This window comes from Triticum aestivum, chromosome 4D (genome assembly GCF_018294505.1).
Source record: "Triticum aestivum cultivar Chinese Spring chromosome 4D, IWGSC CS RefSeq v2.1, whole genome shotgun sequence".
NCBI classification, from domain to species: domain Eukaryota; kingdom Viridiplantae; phylum Streptophyta; class Magnoliopsida; order Poales; family Poaceae; genus Triticum; species Triticum aestivum.
Window position 1 is genome coordinate 324,536,494 of NC_057805.1, and position 13,569 is coordinate 324,550,062.

A 13,569-nucleotide genomic window follows, 5' to 3' on the forward strand; every position below is an offset into this window, starting at 1 on the left:
GTTGACTTGCCCGATGGTCGGCAAGCCATTGAAAATAAATGGATCTTCAAGAAGAAGACTGACGCTGATGGTAATGTTACTGTCTATAAAGCTCGACTTGTTGCGAAAGGTTTTCGACAAGTTCAAGGGATTGACTACGATGAGATCTTCTCACCCGTAGCGATGCTTATGTCTGTCCGAATCATGTTAGCAATTGCCGCATTTTATGATTATGAAATTTGGCAAATGGATGTCAAAACTGCATTCCTGAATGGATTTCTGGAAGAAGAGTTGTATCTGATGCAACCGGAAGGTTTTGTCGATCCAAAGGGAGCTAACAAAGTGTGCAAGCTCCAGTGATCCATTTATGGACTGGTGCAAGCCTCTTGGAGTTGGAATAAACGCTTTGATAGTGTGATCAAAGCATTTGGTTTTATACAGACTTTTGGAGAAGCCTGTATTTTCAAGAAAGTGAGTGGGAGCTCAGTAGCATTTCTGATATTATATGTGGATGACATATTGCTGATTGGAAATGATATAGAATTTCTGGATAGCATAAAGGGATACTTGAATAAGAGTTTTTCAATGAAAGACCTCAGTGAAGCTGCATATATATTAGGCATTAAGATCTATAGAGATAGATCAAGACGCTTAATTGGACTTTCACAAAGCACATACCTTGACAAAGTTTTGAAGAAGTTCAAAATGGATCAAGCAAAGAAAGGGTTCTTGCCTGTACTACAAGGTGTGAGATTGAGTAAGACTCAATGCCCGACCACTGCAGAAGATAGAGAGAAGATGAAAGATGTTCCCTATGCTTCAGCTATAGGCTCTATCATGTATGCAATGCTGTGTACCAGACCTGATGTGTGCCTTGCTATAAGTTTAGCAGGGAGGTACCAAAGTAATCCAGGAGTGGATCACTGGACAGCGGTCAAGAACATCCTGAAATACCTGAAAAGGACTAAGGATATGTTTCTCGTTTATGGAGGTGACAAAGAGCTCATCGTAAGTGGTTACGTTGATGCAAGCTTTGACACTGATCCGGACGATTCTAAATCGCAAACCGGATACGTATTTACATTGAACGGTGGAGCTGTCAGTTGGTGCAGTTCTAAGCAAAGTGTCGTGGCGGGATCTACGTGTGAAGCGGAGTACATAGCTGCTTCGGAAGCAGCAAATGAAGGAGTTTGGATGAAGGAGTTCATATCCGATCTAGGTGTCATACCTAGTGCATCGGGACCAATGAAAATCTTTTGTGACAATACTGGTGCAATTGCCTTAGCAAAGGAATCCAGATTTCACAAGAGAACCAAGCACATCAAAAGACGCTTCAATTCCATCCGGGATTTAGTCCAGGTGGGAGACATAGAAATTTGCAAGATACATACGGATCTGAATGTTGCGGACCCGTTGACTAAGCCTCTTCCACGAGCAAAACATGATCAACACCAAGACTCCATGGGTGTAAGAATCATTACTGTGTAATCTAGATTATCGACTCTAGTGCAAGTGGGGGACTGAAGGAAATATGCCCTAGAGGCAATAATAAAGTATTATTTATTTCCTTATATCATGATAAATGTTTATTATTCATGCTAGAATTGTATTAACCGGAAACATAATACATGTGTGAATACATAGACAAACAGTGTGTCACTAGTATGCCTCTACTTGACTAGCTCGTTAATCAAAGATGGTTATGTTTCCTAGCCATAGACATGAGTTGTCATTTGATTAACGGGATCACCTCATTAGGAGAATGACGTGATTGACTTGACCCATTCCGTTAGCTTAGCACCCGATCGTTTAGTATGTTGCTATTGCTTTCTTCATGACTTATACATGTTCCTATGACTATGAGATTATGCAACTCCCGTTTACCGGAGGAACACTTTGTGTGCTACCAAACGTCACAACGTAAATGAGTGATTATAAAGGTGCTCTACAGGTGTCTCCAAAGGTACTTGTTGGGTTGGCGTATTTCGAGATTAGGATTTGTCACTCCGATTGTCGGAGAGGTATCTCTGGGCCCACTCAGTAATGCACATCACTATAAGCCTTGCAAGCATTGTGACTAATGAGTTAGTTGCGGGATGATGTATTACAGAACGAGTAAAGAGACTTGCCGGTAACGAGATTGAACTAGGTATCGAGATACCGACGATCGAATCTCGGGCAAGTAACATACCGATGACAAAGGGAACAACGTATGTTGTTATGCGGTCTGACCGATAAAGATCTTCGTAGAATATGTAGGAACCAATATGAGCATCCAGGTTCCACTATTGGTTATTGACCGGAGAGGTGTCTCGGTCATGTCTACATAGTTCTCGAACCCGTAGGGTACGCACGCTTAAAGTTACGATGACAGTTATATTATGAGTTTATATGTTTTGATGTACCGAAGGTTGTTCGGAGTCCCGGATGTGATCACGGACATGACGAGGAGTCTCGAAATGGTCAAGACATAAAAATTGATATATTGGACGACTATATTCGGACACCGGAAGTGTTCCGGAGAAGTTTCGGATAAAACCGGAGTGCCGGAGGGGTTACCGGAACCCCCCCGGGGAAGTATTGGGCCTTAGTGGGCCTTGAGGGGAGAGAGAGGGCAGCAGCCAGGAGGTGGCGCGCCCCCTCCCATGAGGAGTCCGAATTGGACTAGGGGAGGGGGGCGCAGCCCCTCTTTCCCTCTCCCTCTCCCTCTCTTTCCTTCCCCCCTTCTCTTCCTAGTTGGACTAGGAAAGGGGAGTCCTACTCCTACTAGGAGGAGGACTCCCCCCCTCTCCTTGGCGCGCCCAAAGGCAACCGGCCTCCCCCTTGCTCCTTTATATACAGGGGCAGGGGGGCACCTCTACACACAATTTGATATACGATATTTTAGCCGTGTGCGGTGCCCCCCTCCACCATATTACACCTCGATAATATCATTGCGGAGCTTAGGCGAAGCCCTGCGTCGGTAGAACATCATCATCGTCACCACGCCGTCGTGCTGAAGAAACTCTCCCTCAACACTCGGATGGATCGGAGTTCGAGGGACGTCATCGAGCTGAACGTGTGCTGAACTCGGAGGTGCCGTGCGTTCGGTACTTGATCGGTCGAATCGTGAAGACGTACGACTACATCAACCGCGTTGTGATAACGCTTCCGCTTTCGGTCTACGAGGGTACGTGGACAACACTCTCCCCTCTCGTTGCTAAGCATCACCATGATCTTGCGTGTGCGTAGGAATTTTTTTGAAATTATTACGTTCCCCAGCAGAGAGAGGTCTTCTAGGTCTCAGGATTTTCATGGGTTCGTTATTTGCTTCGTGTGGAGAGTTGATCTTGGTTTTTATTTGCTTTCTTTTAGTATGTGAACCTTGTGGTGTGAGACATTAGCATGGTGTGAGATATGCTTGTTCGTATTTATGCTTATTGTCTACCCTATATGCTCGTTCGTAGTGGTTGGTCTATAAAATCAAGGGGGAGCTTTTTCCCTAATGTGTGACTTTGCATTCCAAAAGCAAATCCGAAGAGTGCACACATCTAGGGGGAGCCCGTCTACATTTTATAGACCTTCTATGCAAATCTTGTGGTTCTCATCATCCACGAAAAAGGGGGAGACTGTTAGGGCATTTCCCATCTTTGTGTTTTGGGTGATGATGACAACTCTCCTTTGTGGTCTAATCGTGTGCCAAGTTCTTCAGGTACTCTATGCTTAGGTACAAGTTGGTTAGACATTCCCTCTGGACGGAAAAGATCAAATACGGCGTTTACTGCGTGTTTATTTCTTTGGTCGTAGGAAACCCATACTATTAAGAGGGAATCCACATCGGAAGGTATTGGGTGAATCAGTGCACATACACACTTCTCTTCACCCACCATTCCTTTCCGTTTGAGTAGAGAGAGGTCCCCTAGTTCCCTTCTAAAATAGTGCTTTCTCCTCATAGCGGTCATACCGCCCACAAGGGCGGTTGTACCGCTGGCCCTGTTATACCGGCTCAACCACCGCCCCAGGGGTGATACCCAGGGGTTGCACCTCCCAGGTACATGCCCAACGGTTGTACCGCTGCCACCGGGCGGTGGTACCCCTCTACGCTGGGGAAACCCAGGCGTTGCTTCACGGGCGGTTGTACCGGCCGAGTATTGCCCAACCACCAGATTTGCTTCTGTGATGGGGCGGTCCTTGGGCGGTTGTGGCCCGGTTATGCTCTGCTAACCGGTACTACCGGTGTCTAGAGCGGTTCTACGGCTCGGGACTTAGCCACCTCCGGTTCTAGGGCCAGGCGGTAGTTCCGGTGCAACTACCGCTCGACCACCGCCCATAGGGGTGACTCCCTTCTGGTTCAAGGCGGTTGTTGAGGGATAGGCGAGCGGTTAGTCCAGTTATTCTTGTTAACCGGTACTACCACTCGTGCGACCGGTTGTACCGCTTGTTAGGGTTTTTGCAGCTTACCCGTGAATCCCAGTTGTACCGGTGTCAGGAGCGGTTGTACCGCTGTAGTGTAAAAATTGTTGTAATGGTTGGAATTTGGGGATGCCTATATAAAGGGGGTTTCTTCCACCTTCCTCTTTACCTCTTGCCTCTCTTTATCTCCTCCATTAATTCCCTTCAAGATTTCTTGCCCGATCTCTCTCTCTAGCCACTCAAACTCGTTGATTTGCTAGGGATTGAAGGAGGATACCTAGATCCACACTTCCACCAAAGGAAATGTGATTCCCCCATACTTTCTTGTGTGGATTTTGTTACTCTTGGGTGTTTGAGCACTCTAGAGGGTTGAGGTCACCTTGGAGCCACATTCCATTGTGGTGAAGCTCCGTGGTTTCATTGGGAGCCTCCAATTTGGTTGTGGAGAGAGCCCCAACCTCGTTTGTAAAGGTCCGGTTGCCGCCTTCAAGGGCACCACAAGTGGAATCATGACATCTCACATTGTGTGAGGGCGTGAGGTGAATACGGTGGCCCTAGTGGCTTCTTGGGGAGCATTGTGCCTCCACACCGCTCCAACGGAGACGTACTTCCCTAATACGTCTCCAACATATCTATAATTTTTAATCGTTCCATGCTATTATATTATCCATCTTGGATGTTTTATATGCATTTATATGCTATTTTATATTATTTTTGGGACTAACCTATCAACCTAGAGCCCAGTGCCAGTTTTCTGTTTTTCCCTGTTTTTGAGTTTTACAGAAAAGTAATATCAAACAGAGTCCAAATGAGCTAAAAAAATTACGGTGATTTTTATGGACCAGAACAAGCCCCCGAAGCAAAAGAGTTGGTCCAGAAGAGTCCCGAGGCAACGACAAGGGTGGAGGGCGCGCGCCCTACCTTGTCGCTGCCCCGTGGACCCCCCTGACGTGAAACCGACGCCAAAAATTCATATAAATCCAGAAACCCACAGAAAGAAACCTAGATCGGGAGTTCCGCCGCCGCAAGCCTCTGTAGCCACAAAAAACCAATCGGGAGCCCGTTCCAGCACCCTGCCGGTGGGGGAAACCATCACCGGTGGCCATCTTCATCATCCCGGCGCTCTCCATGATGAGGAGGGAGTAGTTCACCCTCGGGGTCAAGGGTATGTACCAGTAGCTATGTGTTTGATCTCTCTCTATCTCTCTCTCTCTCGTGATCTTGATTTTGCACGATCTTGATAAACCGCGAGCTTTGTTATTACAGTTGGATCATATGGTGTTTCTCTCCCTCTACCTTCTTGTGGTGAATTGAGTTTTACCTTTGATGTTTCACTATTATCGGATTGAATACTATTATGGATTTGAGAACACTTGATGTATGTCTTGCGTGGGATACCCGTGGTGATAATGGGGTGTTCTATTGATTCACTTGATGTATGTTTTGGCACTCAACTAGCAATTCCCGAGGTGATATTGGGGTAATCTATGCATAGGGGTTGATGCATGTTTTCGTCCTTGTTTCTCCGGTAGGAATCTTGGGGCACTCTTTGAGGTTCTTTGTGTTGGATTGAATATTATGAATCTGAAGTTGTTTGATGCATATCGTATAATTGACCCATGGGTACTTGTGGTGACATTGGAGTATCTCGGTGACATTAGGGTTGATTGATGTGCGTCATATGGTGTTATTTTACTACGAACTCTAGGGATGTTTGTGACACTTATAGGAATAGCTCAATGGATTGATCGGAAAGAATAACTTTGAGGTGGTTTCGTACCCTACAAGCAATTTCAACTTATGTTCTCCGTGATAGGAACTTTGGAGTGACTTTTGTCGCACGTTGAGCGATTGCCATATGATCTAGTTATGTTGTCATTGTTGAGAGAAATTGCACTAGTGAAAGTATGAACCCTAGTCCTTGTTTCGAAGCATTGCAATATGCTACCTCTTGAGCATGCGTTGGTTTTCCCTTGAAGAGGAAAGGGTGATGCAGCAAAGTAGCGTAAGTATTTCCCTTAGTTTTTGAGAACCAAGGTATCAATCCAGTAGGAGGCCACACGCAAGTCCCTCGTACCTACACAAACAAATTAGAACCTTGCAACCACCGCGATAAAGGGGTTGTCAATCCCTTCACGGCCACTTGCAAAAGTGAGATCTGATAGAGATGATAAGATAATATTTTTTGTATTTTTATGATAAAGATTGAAAGTAAAAATTGCAAAATAAACGGCAACAAGAATAGCTAGTTCGCGGGAGATTAATATGATGGAGAATAGACCCGGGGGGCATAGGTTTCACTAGTGGCTTCTCTCAAAATAGAATAAGTATTACGATGGGTGAACAAATTACTGTCGAGCAATTGATAAAAAAGTGCATAGTTATGAGAATATCTAGGCATGATCATGTATATAGGCATCACGTCTGCGACAAGTAGACCGAAACGATTCTGCATCTACTACTATTACTCCACACATCGACCGCTATCCAGCATGCATCTAGAGTATTAAGTTCATAAGAACGGAGTAACGCATTAGCCAAGATGACATGATGTAGAGGGATAAACTCAAGCAATATGATATAAACCCCATCTTTTTATCCTCGATGGCAACAATACAATACGTGTCGTTTCCCCTTCTGTCACTAGGATCGAGCACCGCATGATTGAACCCAAAGCTAAGCACTTCTCCCATTGCAAGAAAGATCAATCTAGTAGGCCAAACCAAACTGATAATTCGAAGAGACTTGCAAAGATAACCAATCATACATAAAAGAATTCAGAGGAGATTCAAATATTGCTCATAGATAATCTTGATCATAAACCCACAATTCATCGTATCTCGACAAACACACCGCAAAAAGAGTTACATCGAATAGATCTCCAAGAAGATTGAGGAGAACTTTGTATTGAGATCCAAAGAGAGAGAAGAAGCCATCTAGCTAATAACTATGGACCCGAAGGTCTGAGGTAAACTACTCACACATCATCGGAGAGGCTATGGTGTTGATGTAGAAGCCCTCCGTGATTGATTCCCCCTCCGGCGGAGCGCCGAAAAAGGCCCCAAGATGGGATCTCACGGGTACAGAAGGTTGCGGCGGTGGAAATAGGGTTTCGTGGTGCTCCTGGATGTTTTCGGGGTACATGTGTATATATAGGAGGAAGAAGTAGGTCGGTGGAGCTGCGAGGGACCCACGAGGGTGGGGGGCGTGCCCAGGGGGGCAGGCGCGCCTCCCTGCCTCGTGGCCTCCTCGCTTCTTTCTTGACGTCCGCTCCAAGTCCTCTAAATCACGTTTGTTCCAAAAATCACGCTCCCGAAGGTTTCATTCCGTTTGGATTCCGATTGATATTCCTTTTCTGCGAAACACTGAAATAGGCAATAAAACAGCAATTTGCACTGGGCCTTGGGTTAGTAGGTTAGTCCCAAAAATAATATAAAATTGTATAATAAAGCCCGTTAAATATCCAAACAGATAATATTCTAGCATGGAACAATAAAAAATTATAGATACGTTGGAGACGGATCACAATACCGTTTTTGCTCACTTTTCTTACTTGCTACCTTGCTGTTTTTATATTTTCAGCAAAAACCTATATCTATCATCCATATTGCACTTTGTATCGCCATCTCTTCGCCGAACTAGTGCACCTATACATTTTACCATTGTATTGGGTGTGTTGGGGGACACAAGAGAATCTTTGTTATTTGGTTGCAGGGTTGTTTGAGAGAGACCATCTTCATCCTATGCCTCCCACGAATTGATAAACCTTAGGTCATCCACTTGAGGGAAATTGCTACTGTCCTACAAAACTCTGCACTTGGAGGCCCAACAATGTCTACCAGGATAAAGTTGCATAGTAGACATCATTCCCCTCAAAGGGAAGGAACTTCGGTAACACATCCTCGTCTTCAGCGGCTCCACTTATGGTTATCTCTTACCTTTACTTTGTGCAATTTTTACTTGTGGTATATTCTTGCTTGCTCTTGTTGTTGTTGTTATTCGCATCATATAGGTTCCTCACCTAGTTGCACATCTAGACAACCTATTTGTTGCTAAACCTAATTTGTGAAGAAAAGCGAAAAATTGGTAGTTGCCTATTCACCCCTCCCCCTCTAGTCAACCATATCGATCCTTTCACGCGTCCGTCATAGGTCTGACAACCGCTAGATTTTGGATCAGCTCAGACGCTCTCTCCGCCTCTAAGTCTAGTATATCATTGACTGACTTAGCGATTTCTTGCCCGTTAGACCCAAGTGACACTCCTAAAACTTTTGCCTTACTAATAATCTCATGCTCAGACAAATGCATAATAGAACACTGCTTATTGATTGTCATACCTGTAGAGGACTCAACGTCCCGAAGCATGGCGGCCCTCATAGCACGCCCTAGCTGGAAGTCGTCAGCGTCTGGTTGGTCCTGGACCCGGTTACTGACACGCCTGCCAGCCAACACCGGGTCCTGGTGCCCACCAAACACGATCACCTCCTCAGTAGTCCAGACCCGCGGGGATTGGACCATCTCCATGTGGCCGTCCCTCCTGACAAGTCCTAGTGAAGGAGATGGGGCCAATATGGCGCCGCCTGCACCACCTCCTAGTGCCCCCTCCTTCGGTACACTCGCTCCAGCAATCGCCGGTGTCGGTGAAGATGGTGCCTGCCAAGGTACCGGGCTACGCACGGGTGAATCAAGAGCATCCTACCCACAACTCACCCTCGCCGGGATCACAGCCGCACGCCGGGAAGAACCCTCTGGATGCCGCGCTGACCGCTCTGGTGTGGGATCCGGAGGTGGTGAGGAACGACCCTGGGCCTCCTACCCAGCGTTACCCGTCCGCACCCCCTCCACCAACATCGGCCGCGAGGCTGGCACCGAACTCCTCAGTCTAGAAACCTCCCCCAACCCCGCCGTCAGGTGAAGCGCTGCAGAAAGTGGCGCCATAAGCAGAGGCGACAACATATGCTCAGAAATATCATCGTTGTCAACCCGATCACTCCAGAGGCGAGGAGGCGCGGAAGACGACCTGAACGAACCAAATCTCAATGTGTTCATGGGTGTAGAAGAAGGTGGTGCCGCCCCCTTCTCTGGTGCAGACGGAATGGGTTTTCCACCCGTCGAGTGAGAATCATCCTGTGTGTCTGCAAGGAGAAATGTTGTTAGGCCAACTCCTAAGCACGATCCCAAATAGTGTGGTCACGTCCATTTAAGGTAAACAGACAAAAAACACGGCGCAACGCACGGGAGCAAACAGACAAATATTCGTTTACTGTCCACTTTCGACTCACTCCTGGTTTAAATTTGGTCGTGTTTGCGTTGAAATGGACAGTGCACAAACTGGCAGGAGGCGCGCCTTTGTCCTCCTCTGGCCACCAGTCGGTGGCACACAACACCCACTTTTCTTCAATTTTAAAAACCCTCTCGCCCTCCCCTCCCTCCTCCATGGGCGGCTCCATGAAAAAACCCGGTAAACCAGCCGCCACCGTGCGCTCCGTAGCCAAGAAGAAGGGCGAGAAGAAGGACCGTCTTAGCTTACATCAGTGGAGCTCGCGCGGCTTGACGAGGAATCGATAAAGAGGAGGGCCGACAGACAAGGGGGCATAGAAGAAATCCGCCCCCGAGACCGTGGCCTTGCAGCGGGCCGCGCGGGACAAGGCTGTTGTCGACCAGAGTGAGGCCATCCTCGCCAAGGCCACGCTGGCAGCAGTGGCACAGGCCCTCGTCATGCCAGGGTTGTGTCGATCCGACCCAATCATTCTCTCCACCTCTGCCATGGCCGTGGTGACCACATGGTCGTCGGCCATTTGCCCTTTGTAGTACCAGCCCCCGAGCTCCTCTGTAACACCGGGGACGCCTGGGTTTTGTCCGCCACATCTGCATGGCCATACCCAGTTCTCCACGTTGCCGGACGTCAGCATGATCGCGCCGGCCACCCATGCCATCCCGGCCATCATCAACCTCATTGTCACGCTTGGGTTCAGTGGCACTAGTGAGTCATCCGATTGGATGCTAAGGAAGCAGCCCCGGTCCATTCCTACAGCCAGCCTTGCTGGCACCGGCAAGTTGTTTGACAAAATGCCACTCCCGACACCGACTGCCGACGACCCTGACTACACCCTGTTCATGGGGAACATCATCTACGAGGGCCATGTCTAGGTCTTCCACATCGAAGGCCAAGGCCAAGCTTTCGATTCTGACATGACTCAAAGCCAAGACAGTCGCGGCCAATATGGTGTCGACCCCCTTCGGTGCCCATGAAGAAGAGGAGGCCGAAGACCATGACAACTCATGGCATGAAGATGATGACATGTATTGTGAAGATGAGGAAGAAGGGTCGACATTGCGGAGGAGCCATTGTTTATCGATGAGCTCACCCAAAGAACCGGCGCACAAAGAAGGAAGCAAAGCTTTCGCACAGGATCATACAACAAAGACGAGGACACTTTGATTTGCGAGAGTTGGAATGGAGATAGGCCAAGACCCCACGAAAGGCGACGAGTAAAAATGATCCGTCTTTTTCACAGGAATTCATAAAACCTTTCATGAGCGGAGGAAGTTTGCGCCCTACAAGTTTGCGAGCACCCTAGGCAACAACTCAATCCAAAAGAGGTGAGGGTTCATTCAACAAGAATGTAACAAGTATTGTGCCATGCTTGAGAGCGTCGAAGCGCGTCCCGTGAGTGGCCTAGCCGTTGGTGACTTGGTATGACCGCTCATATTTCCATTGATATGTCGTATTTATGTTTGTTGCATCTTGTGTCCTTCGCTATTACATTTGTGGTCTTCTCTTCGATTGTGTAGGCATTCCAATCTTTGGAAGCCTTCAACGCCCGGCATAATAACAAGTCATTCACTCTCACATATTGTTGGTCGCTCATCAAAGATTGTCCCAAGTTCAAAGATCAATATGCCGCTCTAAAGAAGAAAGGAGGGACAGCGGCCGTGGCTCAGAATGGAGATTTGTTCAAGAGGCCGAGGGGCAAGACCAACTCGGAACTCGACAAGAAGCGTGATGCATCATCCACCGCCTTGCAAGGAACTTTTCACGGCATGATGACTCAAAAGAAACTGAGGGAGGAGAGGATGATCAAAGGAAAGGGGGGCAAATGAAGATATACTTGGACTCCAATCGAATAAGCTTGACATGGACGAGGCCGCCAAGAGGAGGAAACTCGACATGAAGGAGGCCGCCCAATCAAAGAAGCTCGTGATCGAGGCCACCAATGCCGACACCAAAGCAAAACGGGTGGCGCTAGCAATCATGAGGGGAGTAAAGGAAGATATTGAAATCCTTAGTCGTGACATTGACGGGAAAAGCACACCACTCAAAATGTATTCTTCTTTGTTTTAAGCAATGAGCTCTGACACCGCTGCAAACCCCTCTGTGAAGGGCTTGCCTTTTACTTTTTCTGTCATTTTTATTTTTGGTTAGTCAACTTCTTATTCCAACCTATCTTGGCAAGAATAATGTGGTGGGGAAATATCCAGGCACATATTCATTCTAATATATTTGATCATGAATTATTATTATTGACAATTATCTCTATGATAAATGAGTTGGGAGGCGAAACATTAAGCCCCTATCTTTCTCTATGTTCGATGGATGCTATTTGTTCTAAAAATATGCTTTGAGTAAAAGCAATCATACTTAGACTTTACTAAATTAAAATTGTTTGGTGACTAAGAACAGAGGTTGTTAAGTTTCAAGAGAATGCATTGTTTGAACCATAACATGTGAATTGATTGCTGCTTTATCAAGATAAGTCTTTTGAGAAAGAGTTGTTGTTTATGATGCTACGAAAAGTGATTGAAATTATCATTGATCAAACTTATGCACTATGCTAGCATTCACACTTCATATTATTTTTAATGATTCACCTACTCGAAGACGAGCATGAATTAAGCTTGGGGATGTTGATACATTTCCAACATATCTATAATTTATGAAGTATTCATGCCACGTATCTAGAGCAGTAGCAGTAGACCGATAGTCCACAGGCCTGAGCAGCGGGGAGCTGACGAGCAGGGGATTGAGGAAGAGCGATGGCCCCGGGCTATGCCATGGAGAAGAGCGACAAGGAGCGAGGCAGTCCCTCGGACTGGACGGGGCATAGGGGAAACCGTCGCCGGCCCGACGACGGCGCGGCGCACATGAGGGGAGGCGGCTGTCGTGGTCACTCCGCTCCTAACTCGTGTGCGTGCGAACTGCGGTGCCTAGGTCATGGCTGAGGAAGCTTGGTGTCTAGGCCTTGGCTATGTCGTGGGCTAGGCCCCGGGCCCATATGAAAAACATAGTATGGTAATAGCTAATAAAAAAACCACGGCCCGGGCCTAGGCCCTGGGGGCCTGGGGTGTAGATCCGTCCCTATGACTAGATGAAACTCCCATGTGTACTCGAGAACGCTTTGCTAATATAAGAAGTACTTATGGATTGTCCTTTGCAATGAAAGGATTGGGCCACTTTGCTGAACCTTGTTACTTTGATTACTTGTTACTTGCTATCAATTATCTTGTTATCAAGCTATTTGTTACTACTAATTTACAACACGTGCAGAGAATACCTTGTTGAAACCGCTTATCAATTCCTTCTGCTCCTCGTTGGGTTCGACACTCTTACTTATCGAAAGGAGCACGATTGATCCCCTGTACTTATGGGCCATCAACTACGTAAAGACTGTTGGGGAACGCGGTAATTTCAAAAAAAATCCTACGCATACGCAAGATCCATCTAGGTGATGCATAGCAACGAGAGGAGAGAGTGTTGTCCACGTACCCTCGTAGACCGAAAGCGGAAGCGTTATGACAATGTGGTTGATGCAGTCGGACGTCTTCATGATCGGACCGATCCTAGTACCGAAAGTACGACACCTCTGTGATCTGCACATGTTCAGCTTGGTGACGTCCCATGAACTCTAGATCTAGCTGAGGTCGAGAGAGTTCCGTCAGCACGACGGCGTGATGACGGTGATGATGAAGTTACCGACGCAGGGCTTCGCCTAAGCACTACAACGATATGACTGAGGTGGAAATCTGTGGAGGGGGGCACCGCACACGGCTAAACAATCAACTTGTGTGTTCTAGGGTGCCCCCTCCCCATGTATATAAAGGAGGGAGGGGGAGGCCGGCCGGCCCTCCTTGGCACGCCCCCAAGAGGGGAATCCTACTAGGACTCCAAGTCCTAGTAGGTTTCCACCAAAAGGAGAC